We start from the raw sequence: 16992 nt of genomic DNA on the forward strand, positions 1-16992 counted from the left end.
ATCCTGAAATTTCTGAAGAGATCAGTGAACCCAAGACTCAAGTGAATGAAGAACTTTCAATAATTTCTATGGGTGATGAGAAAAGTTTAGATCGATCGCAAATGATTGTTAATAATATTTTGGCATATAAAGCTGCACTTAACATTATGCAAGACAGTAATGATCTTAAACCTTTATCTGTCAAAGAATGTCGACGAAAATGTGATTGGCCAAAACGGCAAGAGGCAATTCAATAAGAATTTGACTCACTTGCTAAACGTGAGGTTTTTGGACCTGTAATCCAAACCCCAAATGGTGTAAAATCAGTTGGCTATAAATGGGTTTTTGTGAGAAAGCAAAATGAAAGAAATAAAATCGTAAGATACAAGGCACACCTTGTTTCATAGGGATTTTCTCAACGACCTGGTGTCGACTATGAAGAAACATATTCACCCGTTATGGATACAATAACTTTTAGATATCTCATCAATTTAGTTGTTCTCGAAAATCTTGAAATACATCTGATGGATGTGGTTATATCTTATATTTACGGTTCACTTGATAATGAAATTTATATGAAAATTCCAGAAGGACTTAAAATGCCTGAAGCATATAGTTCAAAACCTCGGGAAATGAGTTCGATTAGATTACAAAATTCATTATATGGATTAAGACAATCAGTATGCATCTGGTATAATTGCCTCATTGAGTACTTGATAAAACAAGATTATATTAATGATGTCATTTGTCCTCGCATTTTTATTAAGAAAACAACGTCAGGAGTTGTTATTCTTGCAGTTTAGATTGATGACATTAATCTCATGGAACTCCAGAAGAGGTCCAAAAGGCAATTGAATATCTAAAGAAAGAATTTGAGATAAGAGACCTTGGACGGGTTGACAAATTTGTTGCAACATTTGTGTCACATGCGATAGACGAATCATCTGTAGCAACATACGCCACAAATGTTGCTACAGATGACTGAAATAGTTCAACATCTACTATATAAGATAAAAAAACAACATAATTGATAAAATAAAACATTTCTTTAATTACAAACACATTCTCAAGGTTTTAAGCTCCGAGATATTATCCCATAAGCCCAAACATATTGCATCCGTTCAATTAGATTGTCACCTAACAGGGTTTTAGGAGGTAGAATTTCTGTCCCGCTAACAAACTGCTCAATGAATGCAAGGGAATATGACCCGCATGCCGAGTCAGTTGCATTTTTTACCATGGGTTCCATTCGACCTTTAAATTCCCATGGTTCAGTGAGCAACTTTTCTGGCAAATGTTTCATTATTCCACTTTGCTTCAACAATTTAGGCATCAACTCGAAGACAGTTTGTATGTGTGTCAATAACTTGGCATGTTCCAGAACCACCAGGTTGCAGTCATAAACATTCATGGGAACCTCGTGCAACATAATCTCAAAAGTCACACAATATATATTATCCGTGTTCATGACTGTCAAAATCTGTTTTGCATCAATCCAATCCATGCCTCGAAGATATGGCCTAATATCCCTGACATAGTCAATCATATCTTAATCTCATGCAAATTTATCTACTATCTGTTTAATGCTTCTACCACCAACCGTTTTTGCCTCATCGCTCATTTCTTTATATCTTTTTTGAAGTTAGTATAGAAGTTGAGACCAGGATTCTATCTCTGGGATCATAGTAGTCCGGGTATGTCACATGACTCTGCTGCATGAGGTTAAGGATTTCGTCAATATACTAAAATAAAAAATAATATTAAATAGTAAAGAAGAGTAGTCATTGAAAAGATAACAGAAACGTGCATTATAAAATGTAGGCTTACCCAGTCTTCCCACCTAACTTTTGTGCTTGTCATATTCCTGAAATCTTGTCCGGTAATAACATGCATGCCGTATTCTATTCAAATATCCTTTGAACTCGTCACACTCAACAGGTTGATTTTTTTCCGCTACAGTCACAGGCTTGTAAATATTTAACTTTTTGTACTCCTTCACTTCCTCCATTATGGCCCTTGGAATTTCTCCAAACATCTTCTTCTTCAAATTTTGTATTGTCTTGGCAAATGATTCTTTCATCCTCTTGGCATGTGGAGTATATGGATGCCGAACATTCTTTGATAGAATGTCCTTCATCCCCCTCTTGTTTTTGAATTCATTGACAGTTTGACTCAAGGTTTGAAGATTCATGATAGAATCTTTATCATCATGTTTCTTGCACTTCTCACAGAGGAAGCCACAACATCTTCTACAAGAGGTAGCCCCTTCATGTTGTCCTACACCAGCACCAGCAACAACACCATTTCCAGCACCAACACCATCAAAAACAATTAATTTATTAACGACTTCATTAACAACTATGCCTCTTTTGATGGTTGTTGCTCTAGCCAACACCATTTTAATTCTATCCACAACAGGATCAGAAATGGTTGCAACCAACACTAGAGTAATTAGATATGGCATTTACAATTCCTCTTCTGTTGGGGTAATCCATGGATGCACAACCTAAAATTATAAAAATAATTCAATAGTAAGAATATTTGGGTCATATAGTTCCACAGAAATGTCATTTGTTGATACATATAGGTGATATGTCGCCACATATGTGTCATATGTTGCTACAGATGTGTGATAGGTTAACACATATGGACATCTGTAGCAACATTTGCGTCACATGTTGCAAAAGATGAATCATTTGTAGGAACATTTGTGCCACATGTTGCAATAGATGAATCATCTGTAGCAATATATGTGTCAGATGTGGCAACAGATGAATTATTTGTAGCAACATAAGATTCACCTGTAGCAACATATGCATGTAATATACTAATAATAACTTACTGCATTAATAGGATGCAGCAGGAGGGTTAAAAAGATTTGGAATATGCCCATCTTTGGTAGTTTTTGTTCTTGCTATCAACCATCTCAACATCTTGGAGATGATCTTTGTTCTTCTGCAATTACTTGATAGGTCAAATAAGAAATGGCTTCAAATGCTCAGGCCAGTAAAAAAGGAAAACATGTCAATAATCAAATGTTGAATTATCACTAAATATAATATAAAACTATTAAGAACATTCAGTTTTACCATGAAAGCCCATGGAAACCCAAACAAGTTACTGGTCTTTTATCCTAAAGGCTTCAACAAGCAGTCGAGAGTTACATGAAAGCTCCCATGACCCCAAGGGTAGTTGTTAAAAGCCTCATATCCTGACAGAAATAGACATATATAAACAATATGTTGTTGTTCGGATCCCTCGACAAAAGTATATTATGTGTAAACAAAAGTAAGCACAAGGACTCCTTGTGCTCCCTTGGTGTATCCTCTCGTTCCAACAAATTTACTAAGTCAGAATTTTTAAAGCTTTTGCCAACAAGGGACATCAAGTCCTACTCCTCAGTTGGCAATGACTGTTGTCCTACTTCTGCTACTTCTTTTACTCCTTTCAGTCTTCTTCGTGGTTCTTTTTTAACAATGTATTCAGGGATGGGCTCAAGAGGAGGATGACATTTTAGCCCTGTAACTATGGCAAACTCTCTTATGCCAAAGAAAATTGGCATGCCACAATAATTAATTACAATTTCATCCGTCTTATTGGTATTTTCATCTCATCCTTTTTATTGGTATTTTCAAAAATGAATCTTCTTTTCAGAAGTTCATACACAATGGTCATTTGAAAACGTGGAATTGTATCAATGGGTAAATAAAGAAAATGACTGAAACAGCTATTTCTGAAAAAATCTTCCAATTGATTTCTCTTGAGGATATCCCTGAATTTGACGAAAGGTTTTCCCAGGACTGACCTAATAATGTTGTCACCATTAGCATTAGGCTGCAGATACACAGGGAAAGTGTCTGCATTGATGATTTTAATCCCATCATCGCCACTAGCATTGAACTCTTCATGAAGTTCTTGTTCTTCTTCATGAACTTCATATTTTTTCTTCTTGTGCCACAACTACTATTTCTATATTTTCCCCTTGTTCTTCCTCAACTTCATTCATTTTCCCCTGTTCTTCCTCAACTTTTTCTTGTTTTTCATCTTCTTCCTCCACTAATTATCTTTCTTATCCTCTTTCTTCATATTATTTTTGACAAAATTCTACTTCTACTTGAGAAGAAGAAACTTCTTCAGTTGCAAGATCTTCTAAAAAGATTAGTATTTTCATTCCTCTTCCTAGCAATTTTAGAACTAGCCTTCTTCTAGATCTTTGTTGCGTCAGATGTGTCAAGATTTTGTTTGACAGGAGCCATTATATTTGTATCTGAAACCACAAAAATGAAATATTTGAATGCCACACATGAGCTACAACCATAAAAGTGATATAACAAGTCAAAACATGGCATTAAGTAAGCATTTCAAACTCTAATTAAATGTTACCTAAGAAGATATATCAACGATAAACTATAAATTATGACCAAAACACCACCTTGTAGAAGATGATCGCAACTTGCAACAACCACTTTTAGAAAATATCAACGGAACAATGATCTATGAAGGAAGGAATACTGAAGAGCAAAATAGAAAAGAAAACTGAAATAAATTAGTAAAAATAAATGAATTTGGATTATGAGACGACTTTTATAGAAGAGAGAAGAGAGGGGAGAGAGGAAAGGAGAGAGGGAAAATGAAAATGAAAATTAAAGCTGTTTAATTTTTTTTTTAAATTATGACAATTCAAATTGTGACATATGTTGTCACATATATACTTTTTGTTGGGGCACCTATGTTATATATGTAGTATAATGTTGCTACATATTTCATTTATGTGTTATATGTTGCCACATGATCCCTTTCTGTTGGTACACATGCAGACAAGTGATGATTAATATTATCAGCACACAAATCAAAATTAGTAAAAATAAATCGAATTTGAAATATGAAACTACGTTTATAGGAGCGAGAATGGAAGGAAAATGAAGGGAGGATTAAACTACATTTATATTAACACTTCACCAATTGTTTTATACAACTTATCAACAAAAAGGTAATTCACAATGATGTGATATACATAACCACCTATCTAATCGATGGTTGTGAACACAACATTTTCATCGATCTTAGATTTTTTAGGTTTAGGCATCTTTGGTTCTTCATTGTTACTAACATAGCCATTTCGAGCCTTTATAATACCATAATTCCATAGGAGTGAAGCATATCTCAAGCGAAGGGTGTCAGCACTAATTCTACATCATGGTACTTCTAATCCATCACTCAAAAACTCAGCGTATGCAACAACATAAAATCCAAAATATCTGCAGGGCATATCATCAATCAGAAAATATAATAACATCAAATTTCAATAGTTGCAAGACAAAAAATAATGTGATACTCACAGACTATTGCTTCCTTGTTGGGCAATATCAGTAACATGTCTGACTTTGAACCGGTGAGATTTGTTCTTTCCTTGGTAACATTTAAGAACTGACCAGTTGGTTCGCTCTCTTTGCTCAAAAAATCCTCTTAACTCTATGTATTTTGGCAACATTGTAGACAACTTTTTAAGCTCGGAGGATAATTTTCTATTAGACCTAGTTGAGGACATAGAATCATACACTTTTATCCACCATTCCTTCAATGCAACGACTGCCAAGACCCAATGAAATTCCCCATTACTATTTACAGGGACGTAAACATCATCTGCCAAGTGTCAAGGCAGTCCACAAGGTATAGCAAACCCTTTCATTATGCCAACGATTTTATCCTCATACTCACTAGCATTGTTAATGTATGTTTTTAAAAAACAACTAGTGGTGGTATATTGATATTTAGGCTGAATCTTTTGCTTCGACTTCTTAAGCAAATAGTAAAATATGACATCCACATACTGCACACATGCATCAAACAAGTGTATCAATTAAATTGCATATATTCATGTACTAAACAATACATATAAAAGTGGTCATGGATTTACCTCATCATTCCAGCACTTATTGGGTTGAGACATTACGTAGAACCAGTCCTTATTCCTTGGAAATGCAACTACAAAATCAAGTTGATCAAAATCATGTTTTGAGCAATTGGCTAAGCAGTGATCCTCCTTGTTTCCTCTGCAATTGTGTAATCATTATAAATCATTCTTTTAGTGGACAACAAGAAGAAATAATAATAATAGTTGAACGACCTTACTTTTCTTACTTTTTTGCATGATGCTTGTAAAGACCCTCTTTATCCATTGCGAGAAGGATGACATTAGTTCAGTTGAACCCTCGCCTTCAATGTTAAAACCTTCAATTGGATATTAGCGCTTCACATCACAACTGACGACTTCGACTTTCTTCTCTTTATTTTACTCCTTCTCTTTCTCCTTCTTTTTCTCCTTCTCCATCTCCTTTGCCTTCTTCTTCTTCTCCTTCTCCTTCTCCTTCTCCTGTTTTTCCTTCTTCTCCTTCTCCTCCTCCTCCTTTGCCTTATTCTCCTTCTCCTCCTTTGCCTTCTTCTCCTTCTCCTCCTCCTCCTCCTCCTCCTCCTTTGCCTTATTCTTCTTCTCCTTCTCCTTCTCCTCCTTTGCCTTCTTCTCCTATTTTGCCTTCTTCTTCTTCTCCTCCTCCTCCTTTGCCTTATCCTCCTTCTCCTTCTCCTTTTCCTTCTCCTTATCCTCATTTGCCTTCTTCTCCTTCTCCTCCTCCTCCTCCTCCTTTGCCTTATTCTCCTTCTCCTTATCTTCCTTTGTCTTCTTCTCATTTTCTTTCTTCTCACTAATTATATAAAGTGTTTGGGAAATAGAATTTTTCAACATCCCACACTTTAAAGGCTGTAAAATCTTCTTGGATCTTTGCACGTCAATATTATGAGACCTTTCCTTAAAAGTATCAGTGAGTTTTTTAACACGACTAATAAAATACTCATGTTGCTGCTCAAATTCTTCGCGTAGACAAAAAGAGCATTTCATGTTAAAAGATGAAGCACCACAAATAAAAGATTGAGTTGTTTTTATGGATGAAGCCTCTTGTATCATTTCATCTACAAGGTAAATAAAAAAATATTGAAATTTTACAATTCATTATAAAGTAATAATAGCACTATGTTGCAACCGATGGATAGTTTGTTGCCATATATTAACATTATGTTGCCACATATGTACCTACTGTTGCAACAATAAAATTTCTGTTGCAACATATAGATCTTATGTTGCAACATATGAATCATATGTCGACACAAATGTACTGATTGTTGCAACATATAAATCATATGTGGCAACAGATGACCATTTTGTTGACCTAAAGTGAGATGTTACAACATATGATAACTGTTTCAATATGCACCAACCTATCACTAAGATGTGGCAACATACGCTAAATATTTCAACAAATGAAATATATGTTGGACACCTGAACAACACTATATTTCTAAAATCATATCATCAAAATAGCCACAAAAAGAACAACAATAGCAACAAAAATAGACTTTCACTGAATGATAACAATACATATTCATTTCCTCAAAATGAGGACTTTTTGGGTTGGTTGATTCTCTTTCAAAAATAATAAATAATACACACCATCAAGTCGATTATTCAATTTTTACATCTACTGAACGTTTTATTGTATTAATGAAGAAAAAGACTTCAAAAATTGTAAAATATTTCAAAAAAGTAACTTACCCATTTCTAATCGAACACGATTACAGATGAGAGAGTAACGACTGGAGAGGAAAATAATGGAGGACTGCAGAGGAAGAGTAACGAGAGACGGATTCCCGAATTTCTAAGGGAAAAGAACAAAAGAGACGAAGAAGATGAAAAGATTCTTTTTTTTAAATGATTTGGTTTGAATTATAGAAGTGTTTTTTTTTTTTTTGTATTTTATAAAAAGATTAGAAAGTTCTAGAAATGTTAATTTGGTTCCATATTTACTCAATTACATTTTAAAGAAGATTTGACTAGCTCTTGATCAATCTATCACCAAAAACAAAAACCAGACTTATTTGACAGCTTTCCTTAATTTTCTCATGATATATATTGAAGAGAAAGGAGAAGGTCCATTTTTAGTTTTATAGAACAAAATAGATAATAGTGTAGTGAGTGAATAATATGCCCAGTTGAAACTTGGGCAAGTCATGCTTTCATCTATACTGTAGTTAGCTTAGTTTCTTGCATGCATTGTCTCTCTTTCCTCTTGTTACTATTTCATGAGTTCTGTATCAAAATCAGTTGGCTTAAATACTCGGTAGAACCAAATTGACAACGTTTGTAAAAGTGTATATTATACAATACAGATGAATCATCAAAAACCAAACACCAATGACATAAAATACGTATATATTACTGTTACTTTGGCCAGAAAGAACATTTTATTTCCAAATAAATTATTCACCTTCCTACACTGCTGTTCATGCAAAAGACTACCAAAATGAACGAACAAACGAACAAATCTACAAACGACCTTTCAATACAAATCTACAAACCTAAGATCTTCTAATCTGATATCCTGTTTCCTCCAAATGAAAACCTATACCACATGCAAACTTAGCTTATATAAACTTTGTAATTGACCTACTAGCCATAGAAACCTTCCATTTCTTCAATAGGGTTTGACAAAACCATTTTCCATCATTCAATGGGCAAATGGTAAAATGGGATTTTCATTAAGATTTTGCAAATGAATCCATCCATCTGGTTTTCGGATGTACAACAACCAACAAATAACGCCAGCAGCAAGCACCATAGCAGATTGCGTACCCTCAGAAGTATTCTGTATGGACAGAGACCCATTATTTCAAGCCACTCCGAACCTACAGGAAACAAGGAGGGAAGGAATGAGCAGCTTCATAAGCTCATGCCATCATATCCTAAAATAAAACTATCCATCTAATATTTTATGATTTCCCACTAGCCTTCAGAAAAATGATGTAATAAATATATCATGTAGTGGAAAAACATATGATGTTGCCTGCACTTCAAAACCTGTGTTAACATTTGCTGTTTGCTTAGATAACGGCTTCTCAAGAATCCAACATTTCCAACTGACAAAAAGCCACTAAATTATGGGAACCAAGGAACCAACAGAACTGATTTGCAAGAATCTAAGTGTTAACTTTCAGGCTAGGTTTCAGGTTTGGCCCAGAACCAAAAAAAAGAAATGAATACTAATGTCAGTTGAAGCAAGGGTTACCTAATAAAACTAATCTAATAGCCAATAAGCACAACACTAAGGAGCAAAGTGGATAGAATAAGACAGTAGATTCTATGCAAAGTCAAAAAAGACTGGATTTTAAAAAAAACAATTCTCTTTTCTTTTAATTTGAGCAGCAGCTGGAAGCATGTATTTTTTTTTTTAAGAAGGTAACATTGTGTATATTTATTGAAACCAGTGCTTGGGTTGCACTAAACCATATTTACAGCTTGTCAAAATGTAAGAAAACTGAATTTGAATCCTAACAGGGACCTAGGATATCTATAATGGATTCCGTGTCCTCGAAATAGATATGCTTGCACCAGAAACAAAAAAGTCTGATACAATTTAGTTTGATCTTTTGAGGATCAAAACTCTTGCTCTCAAAACATCTAGCATTTCTTTCTTTCCAAACAGTCCACCAAATGCAGGCTGGGACAATCATCCATCTATCTTTATCTGCAGCTCCACTCCTACTTCTCCCCAACCATATAAAAGATGAGTGATTCTGTTAGGCATAGCCCAAGCAAAACCCCTCAGCCTAATGAAAATCCTCGATAGTGGAGATGTTATTCTGCACCAGAGAAATGCACCGGAGAAACAGATGATTGACTGTCTTAACCTCTTCCCCACATAAATAGCTTCAAGAACACATGGAGAACTTCCTTTTCTTGAGATAATCATGTGTTAAAATTGTTTCTCTTGCCAGAAGCCAAGTGAAACACGACACTTGAAAGAGATTTTAGGTTTCCAAATCTGCAGGTTGTTGTCCATCTTGATTTAGCAACTTATATGCAGAATTTACCTTGAATGTGCCTTTGTTATTTCTGCTCCACCATAATCTATCATGTTCATCCCTTGTTCCTGTAAAAGCTTCCAGCCTTCCAAACAAATGAGTCACGGTCTCAATTTCCCAGTCATTGAAATTCCTTCTAAACTGGAAATTCCATCCATGTTGTGTCCAAACCTCAGCTACACTCGCTTGTTTATTCACTGTCAAGTCATGCATCTCTAGAAAGATACTTTTCAAGCTAAAGTTGCCCAACTATTTATCCTCCCAAAATGAAGTCTTCATGTCATTCCTACCCTGATGGTCGTATTGATCTTCAAGAGAGGCCACAAGATTCTAATAGACTTCCATAGGCTTACCCATATGGTGTAAGGACCTCCTTTGTCATCCACTTGTTCTCCTCTCCATATTTTGCTTGAATTACTTTTTCCCAGTATGGTTGAGGCTCTTGAGAATACCTCCATAACCACTTTAGTCTAAGGGTTTTGCTCTGCTTTTTCAAATTCCTTACTCCAAGACCCCCATGTTTCTTCCCCCGAGAGAACCTTGTTCCACTTGACTAAATGTTTGCAGTGGAATCATTTTCCTCTGTCCCTTCCATAAGAAATCCCTCCTAATTTTATCAAGTCTTCGTATCACCTCGTTAGGAATAGGAAAGATGGACAACAGGTAAGTAGGTAAGGCATCAAAAACTGAATTAACGAGAGCGACTCTGCCAATGAGATACATTGACATTTCCATCTAGTAAGCTTTTTCTCACACTTTTCAATTACTGGGTTAAAGATGTTCACAGCCTTTGATTTGGCATCTAAGGGTGTGCCCAAATAAATGGTAGGCAAATAACCTATTTTCCCTCCCAAAATCCAAGACAGTTCTTCCATATTAGAGACATTATTAATAGGACACATCTGACTCTTTTTCCAGCTGAGACTCCTTCAAACAACACCAAGATTGATCTTAAAACCAATAGTTGTCCCTTCTTAGCATCACAAAATATTAAGGTGTCATCTGTATACTGTAAATGAGTGACTTCCATGTTGCCATTTGATATTGAGGTTTGAGTTATGGTTACCTCAAAACCCCTGAGCCATTTGTTCTCTCTGGCCACCTTTATCATGTTATTTAGGCCCTCCATGACAATGATAAAAAGGAAAGGAGATCATCTCCCTTTGAGTATGGAAAAAACCTTCTGGTGCACCATTTATAAGGACTGAGAATCTGACAGTAGAGATGCAATACTTGATCCATTGAATAAACCTCCTTCCAAAACCCATACATGCAAACATTTTTAACAAAAACTTCCAGTTCACATGGTCATATGCCTTTTCTGTTCCCAGTTTGCACAAAATTCCTGCCTTTCCTTGGGTGATTCTTGAATCTACTACTTTGTTTGCAATTAGAATGACATCCATTTTTTGTCGATTTTTAATTAATGCCGTCTGTTGAGCATCTACTAGCTTGTCAACCACTTTCTTCAACCTTTCAGTCAGAATTTTGGATAGCAACTTATATACACTTTCGATGAGGCTGATGGGCCTAAAATCTCTCAGTTCCTTGGCATCATTCTTCTTTTGGATAAAGCAATGTAAGCGGCATTAAAGCTCTTCTGAAAGATATTGTGAGAATGGAAATTCTTAAAGGTATCCATGAGATCCTTCATCACTACATCCCATCACTTGATAAAAACACCCCATTGTGTAGCCATCTGAACCAGGAGCTTTATTCATGGCACACATCTTCAGACATGCTAGTACTTCTTGCTCCTCAAACTCCCTTTGTAAGAGTTCATTTTAAGCTTCAGTGACCATTGGACAATTGATTAGGTTGCTGGAAGGTCTTCTATATAAGGCTCCTGAATAAAGCTTCAGATAAAAACCATTCTGGATCCGTCACTGTCAACTTGAATTATCAGTTGATCAAAGTTGTTGCATCTTTTGTGTGCATTGGCCACTTTGTGAAAATACTTAAGTATTTTTGTCCCCCTCTTTCAGCCACAAAGCTCTTGATCTCTGTCTCCATGCTATCTCTTCATTTTTAAGATGCTCTTCATAGTTCATAATCAAAGATGCCTTCATTGCTTATTCTTCTTTTGTTAGGACTCTATTTTCCATTACTGCATCCAACATAGCTAACTGACTTAGGATTTGGACCTTTTGTAACCCTAGGTTGCCCAAACTGGTTTTACTCCACTCCTTCAATTTGCCTTTTAGGGCCTTCAGCTTACATCCAAGGATATAATCAAGCTTACCAGTGAATACAAAAGACTCCCACCGTTCTCTAATTTTTTCCACAAAACCCTCCGGGTTGAGCCACCAATTATCAAACTTGAAATAGGATTTGTTTTGCCTCCAAGCTCCACATTGTCGAGCAATGGGACTGAGCACAATCTCTGTAGCACCACTTGTTGAATTCTGCTAAAGTTGGCATCCCACACCTTGGAAATTAAAATCCTATCAATTCTAGAAGCAACATTGTTATTGTCCCCTTTAAACAAAGTGTAGTTACCCCCTACCAATTGTAACTTCACAAAATCCATATCTTCAATAAACTCAGAGAACTCTATCATACCTAGAGTTCTTATTTTGCAATTCTCTTTTCTGATGGATATCTTATGATATTGAAATCTCCATACACTGCCCCCAAGGTCCCTCAAAAAGACTTCTAACAGCTCCTATTTCCTCCCACACATGCTCTCTCTCATCTCTGCCATTAAGAGCATAGACTCATGTTATGTGGCAATTGAAATCCTGAAGCACTGCCTCAAACTTGCAGGTGAGGGTGTAGGAACCTGTTTCCAGCACTTCCCATTTCCGTGATTTACCGTCCCATAACATCAAAATGCCCCCCCCCCTAGTGCCACTTGGTTCAAAACAAGCATACTTAACCCATCTACCACCGCAGATCTCTTTTATTATTTTATGAATCTCCCCCTCTAACTTTGACTCTTGTAAACATACAATGACAACCTTCCAGTTGAAGATTAAACTCTTCACAAATGTCTTCTTATCCCCACTATTTAATCCCCTAACATTCTAGGACACAAGTTTTTCTTTCATTGTAAAACTTTGTCCTCTTTCCCCTCTCTCTCTTCCCTCACATTTGAAATAAATATCAAAAGAAGTCAGCCTTTTCATTCTTGAACCCCTTGTACCTTGGGCCTTTTACTAATAGAATCACTTTCCAACTTCCTAGCTTGTCTGCAACTATCTATTTGCATAAGTAGCTCCAAAGATTCCTCCCCATGTCCTTGAAAATCCATACCAAAAAAATTTTTCCAGCTTCATAAGATTGTCTTACCCACATAGATGTCTCTTTCCCTTCTTGTACTGCGGAGGTCATGTCAATTGTATGGGATACACATCCTCCACCACCCACTCCTCAATTTGTTTGTCAGTCTGCATGCTTGATGTGGTATTTTGATCCTTATGAATTTCCGGAAATAAATATGCTTTATCACTGCTAACCCCCATAGCCATCGTTTTGGGGGGGTTCGAAGTATCTCCTGAGTTTATAATTGAGTTCCCATGTTCTGCATGCCCTTCCTTTGATGTAGTATCATGTTGTAGAAGAGTGCTCTTAAGACTAGAGCATGGTCCTCTATTTTAGAGCATAAAGGATCAATAAAGGCTACCTCACTTGGGCCTGATAAGACATTTAAAATGATATTTGCACTATTAGGCCCAATCCTTATTTTACTATTTCCCCGACCCAAAATTTTCTAAAATAGACTTGGGTCTCCACTTCCTTAGCACATGAGCGTGGGGTCTCATTTGAAAAGACTCCACCTGTCTCTGGCAGCCCCATGTGCCTCATTTGCACACCATCTGAATTTTTCAATATGTTTTGTCCTTTCCCTATAGGAGACAACTCTATTACCTGTTGGTCCAAAGACAGTGGCAGACCTCCAATTTCTTTCCTGCACTCTCCCAACTCCGGTATGACAAGCTAGTGATTTTCTTCTACCGCCGGTGTCAAGATTTGAAATCGAGCACTCTTCTCAACCCAAATTGGGATAAAAAAATTTATCCTGTCTCGCTCAATCAAAATCTTGCTCGGTTAGTTTTTTCCATCTCCACGGATTGTAATTCTTGCCCACTTCAAATGGTTCTTCGAACCCGTCTCCTCCTCAGTTTTGACCCATCCTCCACAAAGATTTGCAATTTCTGTGAAGATTCTTTGTGACCAGAGTATTAGAGGTACTCCTAAAGCTCTAATCCAAGTGGAATTGGCTTTTTGATTGGAATCTTCACATCCTACTACAGGGTTCCACCACTGAAGATAAAATTTGATCTTCCCCCACCTCCACTCCCTCTGTATGATTTTTTCTGCCATGTACCTGTTTGGAAATACGAAGAGGAACATGTTGTTGGCCATCTCATAAGTGTTGATCCCAAACACTCCTTTCCAAGAGATTACAATCCATCTCCTGATGTCTGATAAAGAGGAAAGTTGTGTTTCTCCCTCATCAAAGAGCCCACAATAGACCTCTTGAAAAGTCTAGTGTCTCTTGCTCCTGCTTTCTATGTAACTTGAAGGCTTCCTTCACTATACGAGATCATAATCTCACCTGAAGTGTTTGATCTTCATTTGCTTTCCCCAGCTCATGTGGCATAAGTGAGGTCCTTCTTAAATAGTTTGGGTCGTATTGCATTCTTCAGTTGGTGAGAGCATTGAATTGACCTCATCTTAGAGGCTATCTCATCCCACCCAACATTTATAGCTAACCCTGGGACTATTATAACTACTCTTTCCTGACCAGCAAGAGTTAAAATGCTCAAGAATCTACCGAACTCAATTCACTTACCTTGTGCAGAAAATCTTAGTGAATTTTTCTTTGTATTTCCATCTTTTAATTCCTTTTTCTCTATCCTTGGATGCTTTCTTGAAGACTGTGCAGAGACATTTCATGATTTTCGCACTCATGGAAGACCTTCTCATCAATTTGCAGCTTTACTCGACCCATTCAAACCAAATGTCTCTCCCCACTGTCCATCTTGCGATATCAAAAGACTTGAAGCGGGCGTTGAAATATACCATGTTTTCCTCCATCAAAGATCTAGAGAGGAAGAGCTCTGCTAGTGAAAGAAGAAAATAATGAAAAAAAAAGGGTTTGGTGAAAAAGCTACCACGGAATGTGGGAGTTGAGAGTAGAAAGGAAGGATGTTTCCTTCAAGGAGTTGCCGGAAAGAGAGTTTCCTCCCTACTATGAAGTAGGAGAAAAGGAGGATTGGGAGTTGTGCCTGGGAGCACTTATTCTTTTTTAGTGTGGGTTACTTCTCCTATGTCAGTAGCTGGAAGCATGTCGCAATCCATTTCTAAGGAAGGGAGAATTTCCAACTTCTACCTATATACAACACTACCTCACAAGCCAAAAAATGTCAAAGACAACTGCGAGTTGGTAAGCTGGAGGTCTGGCATCAAAGAAGTGGGTGAAAAGATTCCAGCAGAGCATGTTCATCACATGTAGAGGAGTAATGGCACAACACTCCTTGGGGGCTAGGAGTTGGAGTAAATACCAACATTTGATATTAGCTTTTGTTACGTACTAACACATAACTGACTGTACTCCTAACTTGTATAAGCACATGTCCCGCAAAAAATTTTGGAGGGATGCAATTGCCACGTCATTTTATTTAACTAGCTTAGAGGCACGTGCGTTGCATGTAAATATCAAACTATGTACTACATTAAAAATAATGTCAATATTATTAACTCAAAACTTCAAGTAAACTACTATAAATATAATAATAAAGTATAAGTTCCTATGAATAATGGATGTAAGCTTTTTTATGATTCTTACTGAAATTGTCAAATCACCGAAAACACCTATAACTATTTACAATATAAAGCTAGATATAGATAAGGTAATGTGACAGCTCTCTATGACATCCAATTAGATTTATCTTTTTCTCTTCTTTTTTTTTTCTTTTTTTTGACTTTTTTCTCATTTCAATATTAATTGTAACATGTAAAAAGAAAAATGTCACTCTTAAAATATCTTAGTTAGACCTATTAAATGTAGTTTCTCCTCCCTCCCCTATAGAGCATTACTTAGTTATTATTGTATTATTGGAGTTTCTGCTTTTAATATAATATAAATAAATAAATATTGATATAAAATATAGAAGATATACAAACTACATTGGATGCTTTTAGTTGGAGTATTATGTTGATTTAATATTTAAGTTTAGGGGTGTTCAAATTCCACTGAACTTTGAGATTCTCAACATCCGTAAATCACACTTGAGTTTTTAAGAAGACAAGAACAGAAAATTTAAACTCGTAGTTTAGAAATGTGAGGAAACCTCTCCATTCATAATTAACAAAGGGTAGTATGAACATGTGTTGATTGTGTTTAATCATAAAAGTCACAATGATTCAGAAAAGTCACAACTTTTCGGATCGGAAAATTCACAACTCCTTGAAAAAGGTTGAAACTTATCAATGTGAAAAGGTGTGTGCTTTTAAAATAAAACAACACAAATAAATATAATATTAAATATAGAAGAAATACTAAATTGGGTGTTTTAAGAAGAACAATAGAAAACATGAAAGATTTATTGTTTAAAAATGTACGGGCACCCCCTTTTTAATAGATAACAAAGGGTAGAATGAAAAAATGTATATTGTGTCTTATCAAAAAAGTCACAACCCTTTAGACAAGTCATGATCCTTTAGAAAAGTCACGACCCTTCGAAAAATCATAACTGATAGAAAAAGTCATAGCTCATTGGAAAAGTCACAACCCTAGAAAAAGGCACATCCCTCTAGAAAAGTCACAACCCTTGGAAAAGGTTATAACTCATCGAAAAGTCGCGACTCTTTGGAAAAATCACGACCCTTCAATGTAAAAGGTGTCTACTTTCAATATAATATTACATAGTATAAATAAATAATTATAATATAATACAACATATAGAAGAATTACAAACTATCTTAACATTTAAGATAGTTCAAACTTTTAAGGTAGTATAGATAGATAGAAAGATAGACATAGATTTGACTAATTTAAGGATATGTAGACTATAAAAAAAGGTATTTCAACTTTGTGGTCTTAAAAATGTAACATGAAGCGCTACAATTAAGGAATTTCCCCTCCCCCTCCCC

General features: G+C 35.9%; 1 protein-coding gene and 2 long non-coding RNA genes across 8 annotated transcripts in view; all 3 read right to left on the reverse strand.

Annotated features, from left to right (window-relative positions):
• Positions 1-985: 985 nt before the first annotated feature.
• Positions 986-3934, reverse strand: LOC107028208. Its single transcript, XR_003579962.1, has 3 exons — positions 2822-3934; positions 1807-2485; positions 986-1691 (listed from the first exon to the last, which is right to left on the reverse strand). It is a non-coding gene; the product is annotated as an uncharacterized LOC107028208 (long non-coding RNA).
• A 965-nt stretch (positions 3935-4899) lies between these two features.
• LOC107028154 lies at positions 4900-6362 on the reverse strand. Its single transcript, XR_001457800.2, has 4 exons — positions 6121-6362; positions 5897-6032; positions 5319-5809; positions 4900-5237 (listed from the first exon to the last, which is right to left on the reverse strand). It is a non-coding gene; the product is annotated as an uncharacterized LOC107028154 (long non-coding RNA).
• A 227-nt stretch (positions 6363-6589) lies between these two features.
• LOC107028575 (WD repeat-containing protein 48-like) overlaps positions 6590-16992 on the reverse strand; it is a 44193-nt gene continuing 33790 nt past the window's right edge. For 5 of the 6 annotated variants that reach the window (XR_003579811.1, XM_027918824.1, XM_027918825.1 and 2 more), the window contains one exon: positions 8216-8715. The gene's annotated coding sequence lies outside the window, so the exon portion shown is untranslated. Of the gene's footprint in view, positions 6946-8215; positions 8716-16992 lie in introns of those variants that run through there. The other variant, XM_027918821.1, reaches the window with a different exon arrangement.

Source organism: Solanum pennellii, chromosome 8 (assembly GCF_001406875.1).
Source record: "Solanum pennellii chromosome 8, SPENNV200".
Taxonomy (NCBI): Eukaryota; Viridiplantae; Streptophyta; class Magnoliopsida; order Solanales; family Solanaceae; genus Solanum; species Solanum pennellii.